We start from the raw sequence: 7,095 nt of genomic DNA on the forward strand, positions 1-7,095 counted from the left end.
ACGTTCTGTCTCCAACCTTTCAGGTAATATAATTCTTACATTTCTTAAAATTTCTTACATTTCCTTCGGGATGAATAAAAGTATCTATCCTATCCTATAATGTAATGATGGCTAACACGTGTCAATCAATCCATATGGCATTGTTATTTGACATATTAAGATCTTCACATGTAGTATACCAGAAATTAGATATATGTTCCTTCAGTGACCACTAGAGGGTAGAAAACACTATTAAACCAGGGCCACTGTCTTCTTCCGTCCACAGCAGAGATCAGCCAGCATGTCATTCCAGCCCGTCATAACCACATCATCATCAAGTGTGTGACCTGGGTGTGGGTTACACTTTAATATGTTGTATCTTTTATATATATTTAACTGACTACTCAATAAAAACAATGGTTCCCAAAACAATATGAATGTGACCTTATACTCTCTCCATGGATACAGTAGCAATTTACTGCTTGACATAAATTCACGGTAGTTTATCACAATGGGCCACATTCATGACACTTCCATAAACGTAAATTTATAAGATATTTGCACTTATTATGTGCCTTTCCGATACACAAACGCTCCGTAAACCTCAGATTTTATTAGTTAAATGTGTGTGTTAAAGTCTTTGCTTCCCTATTGTGACGTATATCCGAGTCAAATGGCATCTGGAACAAGAAAACTGTAGGGCGGGGCTTGATTTTGTCTATGTGGAATTAATTGGATGGTTGTGGTTTGTTATTGGTGGATCTCATGTGAGTGACAGGTTGCCCCGCCCTCATCATCTGAGAAGAGAAGAGATGCTGCAAGAGGGAGGGGAACTTATTCTGACGAAAGATTACAAGAGCAGATGAATTTTTAAAAATATAATATTGATAAATCATTTATAATAAACACTATATTCCCTAAAAAATGTGACTTGTCAATTTTCATTTCATAGTGCCTTAATAAATTCCAGTTACACATCAATGAGGAGAACATCATTCACAATTAGCATAAACCATGAATCAATTTGCTTAAAAGAACACAAAACATTCAGATGTGCACGGGAGCAGGTGTACATTTTTCTCGTACCAACTAACATTTTGAAAATACGAACACTTTCATGAATATGAAAGTGTACGTCAACATAACCGAAAGATTTGCACAAAAAATATTAGCACTTATTGCAGTTCTCCATGTAAATACTATGTAATTACTTTCTACCTGGGTAATTAACCCTGAACCTAAACCTAACCGTAACCCATGTAGTTACCTTATATTACCCAGTACTTTTTTAGGTACACTTTAAGTACACATACAGTAAAATAAAGTGCAACCCAAAAATTAATTCTGCTTGTGTTTCATGAATATGAGGCCCATAGTGGGATGATGGATAGACCTTTTTATTTCTTTCCATCAAATAAAATGAAAGAAGAGGAGAATAATATTTGTTAATTATTTAAAATTGTTGTAATAGGCTATCTGTAAGCTTGTATTGGACTATTAAAATTCCTTTGTTATGTGAATCTTGAATTTCTTTGAATTCTTCCTGTCATTCCAGTTCAACAAACCTGTGTTGTGCGACCAATTCATATTCACACTGATGAATTGAAAGCGAAACGAGTTGTGTCCATCTCCGGTGGTCTGTGCTTTCAGGCTGTAAGGGCAAAGTCTTGTTCTTTGGGTGTTTGGCATAAATGACAAATACCTGTCAAAACACATTTATACAAAATATGTCCATTCCAGATCAAAACAGAGTTAAAATCGAATACTGAAATGATGCAGTTTGTCTCTGTTGTTTTTTAAAGGACATCTCCTGTCTCCCGTCTCTCTTCATACGATACGCACGTGTGAGATGAGCGCACACTGACCGGTGAGACAGCTCTGATCATCTGAGCATGCTCAGAATCCCCATACAACAGCATCACTGTTCACATAGTAGCTTGTTTGTGTGAATCTAGCGTGTCACAACGGTATGTGTGTTCTGTTTCCTGTTGTATTTGCTTATGTTATGTATTAATGTTTCGATAAACCAATCTGATGCTGTTGGCTCCTTGATAAACAAGTATGCTAACTTTTCAGAAGAAAAAAAAACTTTTTGGGGCTTAATGTTTGGTCGTGGCAGATTGTAAACGTGATTGTCATTCATGGTGAAAAGTGTCAAAGGTATGTTTAATGTGACCTTCATATAACAGGGGGGGGGGGGGGGGGTCAATGGGGGTTACAAATAAGCTGTTAATGTACAGCAGTTTTTGATAATATTTTGAGTTTAGTTTTTATGTTTTATGTTTTCACTTTAAATTTGGTTACAATTTGTTGTGTGTTTTTGTCATTTTTATAAACTTAAAAAATATGTCAATACAGTTTTTATTATTTGTATGTATTAGTTTGAGTTATTTTAATACTTCAAGTCAAACTAAATTAAATTATTATTTTATTTCAGTTAAAATATAACTACCGTTAATAAATTTTTTTTTTATGGTTTTGGTTTTAGTTTTAGTTAACGATAATAACTCTGAAACAAACAAACAAACAAAACCTGGGAAATAAAACTACCAAGGTTGAAAAAAAATCCTATGTGTTAGTAAGACAAACAGAGGATCTTGATGTGCTTACAGTGTTCATGTCCGTTCATAACGGTTTCGTGCAGCCTGATTTTTTTTTTACATGGAAACATATTTTCCCAAGATGCTTCACCGCAGGATCTTTCCTGTGATTTTTGAGGCAAGGAAGAAAAAAGAAGAGAATATGCATGTGTTATTGATGTTGTTGGCTTTTATAACCCAGCAAGACTAAGTTGTGAGGAAAGGGCCCTTGGTTACATTGTTAGTGATTTGTTAGAAAAGTATTTGTGTTGGCCGCAGTACAAACGTATCGCACGACTAATGCCTTATGTTAATAACACGTAATGTATTACAACATTGGTATTGGACATTCTTTTACAACTCTTTCCCCAAGCACAACATATTTGACCCTGTTAACACAAATGAAGAACTAAAGAATGTCATAAAGACAAAGAAAGAGCCGCTCCCCAGTTCAGGTCCAAAGGCTAAATGACATCTGCTGCATTTTCCCACAATGCCTATTCCCGACCAAACAAAAGGGAAATCACCAGTGAGAAATTGCTTATTGAATATCATTACAATTATCTTTACTAGAAAGATACACTTTTTTAATTAACACATGGATCAACTGGAAAAGATAATACCGTAAAACTACAAATAATAGCCGAGGTCCAAATAGACGCCTGTCTCTTTTACACGCCTGGTGTGGCTGCAGGTTTGGGTAAATAAAGGCCTGGTCTGTTCTTTAGTTTCGGATTGTATTTCTGTTTAATCGTCTGTTTAAACCAGTTATATGGTGCAGGTTGTGCACACAAGAGAGCCCTGCGCATCTGGGCGGGAGCTGTTAGCGCTAGCAAAGCAGAGTTAGCGGAGGCCGGAGCGGGAGAAGTGGAGGAGAGCGACGGGGACGAGGAAATGCCAATGAAATGAAGCTCTACCGTAGTTCTGCCGGGAAGACTCAATTGTTACGTAACTTATTACCTCTCATCTATCCAATCCAAAGGTTGGTACTTACACGCGTCTGAGTTCGCAGATGCTGTCGCTCCATTCACCTCCACCCTTCCCACCACCTCCAAAATGGGACCTTCCCTTCATCCTCCCCAACACCCCCAAGACGGGTCCTTCCCTCCATCCTCCACATAACACCAATATGTCTTTCTCCTCCATCCACCCCACCACCACCAGATGGCCCCTTCCCTTACTTCGCAGGGGGTCGGCTGCGCCCCTGCCTTCGTCTTCAGGCAGGATATGCAGAGTCCGAACCCTAGGATTGCAAGCTACGGACGGGGCCTACGCCAAAGATCTTGATTGCTTGCTGAGCTCTTAATAAGTGTTAAATGTCACAGTATTTATTCTCCTGAGTCTTTCTGGTAGAACTTGTAGTTGAGGATCGCGGTGATGATGACAGTGATGAATATGGTCATTTTGTATCACAAGATTGCAGTTGTTTTACAGCCTTCATTCTTTCTTGTTGATGTGTTTCGGTCAACAAGTTCATAGGCTCGATGGATATTACCGTTCAGGCCATGGCTGTCACATCGTTTCGTTTTTTTATGCTGCCAATAATCTAAAGGGTTATAGTTCTATATTAAATTTACATTTATTTGTCTCAAATCGTCGTCCAGGTTACACTGTCGTTGCCCACGTGAGCATTGAAGTCCCCCAGTAGAACGACGGAGTCTCCAGTCGGAGCACTTTCTAGCACCCCTCCCAGAGACTCCAAGAAGGCCGGGTACTCTGCACTGCCGTTTGGCCCGTAGGCACACACAACAGTGAGAGACCTATCCCCGACCCGTAGGCGCAGGGAAACGACCCTCTCGTTCACCGGGGTAAACTCCAACACATGGGGGCTGAGCTGGGGGGCTATAAGCAAACCCACACCAGCCCGCCGCCTCTCACCATGGGCAACTCCAGAGTGGTGAAGAGTCCATCCTCTATCAAGGAGTGTGGTTCCAGAGCCTAAGCCGTGCGTAGAGGTGATACCAACTATCTCTAGTTGGAACCTCTCAACCTCACGCACAATCTCAGGCTCCTTCCCCGCCAGCGAGGTGACGTTCCACGTCCCTAGAGCTAGTTTCCGTGTCCAGGGATCGGGTTGTCGAGGCCCCCGCCTTCGACTGCCGCCCGATCCTCTCAGCACCGGCCCCTTATGGCCCTTCCTGCAGGTGGTGAGCCCACGGGAAGGCGGCCCCACGTCGCTCCTTCGGGCTGAGCCCGGCCGGACCCCGTGGGGGGAGGCCCGGCCACCAGGCGCTCGCATACGAGCCCCAACCCCGGGCCTGGCTCCAGGGTGGGGCCCCGGCTGCGCCATACCGGGCGACGTCACGGTCCTCGATTTGTTGCTCATCATAAGGGGGTGTGTGAATGTTTAATGTAGCCAAACTGGGTTTATATTGTTCTGTTAAATGCTTTAACACCACAGCAAATGGTATAGGTTTAATACTAAACCAATTTTATGCAGCATATTATTAGCATGTAAACAAATGTAGCATAACGAAAATGAATACAAGCACGATTTAGGCTAATGTTAATATAAGACTTTTAGTTAAGATTATCCATACAGATCTCGGAAAATTAAGCCTACAGGCTTACCTTTATCTTCTTGTTTCTTCTCTTCTTCCAGCCTCTTCTTTTGCCGTTTTTCATGGCCAGAAAGATATTTACGTTTCTTGTCAGACATCGTCGATTCGTCGGAGTCGCTAACTGACTCATAGACATGTATAGAAAGGCTAGATGGCTCAAGGCGGAGTCAGCTGTGTCGTCACTTGGCGGCCATCTTAGGTCAGGAGACTGCGCTGCTGCTCCCTGCTGCTGTGGACGGAAGGTGAGTGACATACGCCAACTAAAATGCTCGTAACTTGCTGAATTCTTGACGGATTTACAAACGGTTTGGTTTATTACAAACCTTATTAACGTGGCTATGATTTGTGCTGATGCCGATGTTTAAATTGTAGCTTCACGTTTTGAGAAACGCTTAACATTGCAGCGTAGCTGTGTGTTTCATGGCATCCCTGACGTTTATGACACACCAAGCCGTTTGAAAATCGGTTGAAAATTGAGCAAAATATAGTTATTTCAGCACTACATGCACAATAGACTTTAATGTTATAACTGGACGAGCGGTCCTGTCCTAAGATGACCGCCGTGTGACGTCGTCGGGTCCCATTGGCTCTCAGCGCCGGTAAGCCATCTAGCCTTTCTATACATGTCTATGAACTGACTGACCAAGTGACAACTGACAACGGGTGACATGATAGGTCAGTCAGGGTCAAGACTCGCGCGCGCCCTCGCAGAGACCTCCCAGCTGATTTGCCATAATAAAGAACTAATTAATAAATAACAACTCTGTGCTTGATAAAGAGCGCTGTAGGCCCATTTCTTTTTATTTATTTATTTTATGTTAATTTTGCGATTTTTTTTTTTTTTTTTTTACTAGCTAGCAGTGACTCTAGGGGGCCCTCTGCTGGCCACGGGGCCCTATGCAATTGCAACGGTCGCTTAGTGGCTTGGCCGGCTCTGGTGGTTAACAATAATTATTTGTAATATTATTATTATTTTTTGCTTTACAAAGATATGTAATTGTAAAGGCAGTGGTTCTCAAACCGTGAGGTGACAGAAGGTGGTGCGGGAACAAAATGCTGAATTTTGCCGTTCCTTTAACGTTAATACTAACGTTACCTCATCTTAAAATAAGATTTAAACTGAGCATGCATTTCTCTCAGGTTAAATGCTGTAAATACATGAAAAATTACCTCATATTTTGCGGTCAAAACTGTCTGCATTTAAGCAGCGTGTATGACAGGTCTCGTACAGATTGCTGCCTCAGCAAATCGCGCTATACTGCCGTTCTCAACAATGTATGTTACCTTTGTAAAAGTAGGGATTTAAGTTAGCACTTACTAGCATGAAGAACAAATATAGACACAGGCTGTGCATGGAGATCGATATAATTCAAACTCTCTTCGATACAAAGACATACCCTGTGTGAGTTCCTGTGTTTAATGATTATCACATTGAAGATCCACACGATTGCAAAAGTGGCATTGATTTTATACAACAGTTTAACAAACAAAATATTAATATTAAGTGATGTTCATTTTCAACACAGTTGTCACTATTTTTACAATAAATTAATAGCTCCAATGAAAGCCACAGCAGAACTGCAGCACACAGCAATGATTGTGAATCTTTAGAGTCAATGATTCAATGATTAATTCATAAATACAGCCACTTGCTTCGTTACTGAATGAATGACTCGATGACTCATCACCTACTGGCAGTTTTAAATTAATATTTAAAAGCATCACTTCGTTTTTACCATCATTGCAAATGTATCCATTTAACTTTTTTTATTTTTTTATTCAAAGCATTATTTATTTTATAAAGGTATTTGTAAAGGTAAAAATGCACTTGGGGGGCAAATATTGTCCCTTACTGAAAAAGCTGTGACTGAAGAGTGGGGGTACGCAGAAGCCTCTTGGGGTACAACTCTAAAAAGTTTGAGAACCACTGGGACTGGGTTAAGGAACAAAATAGAACAAAATAAACATCAAAGCAC

Source organism: Phoxinus phoxinus (genome assembly GCF_949152265.1).
Source record: "Phoxinus phoxinus genome assembly, chromosome: 10".
Lineage (NCBI taxonomy): Eukaryota > Metazoa > Chordata > Actinopteri > Cypriniformes > Leuciscidae > Phoxinus > Phoxinus phoxinus.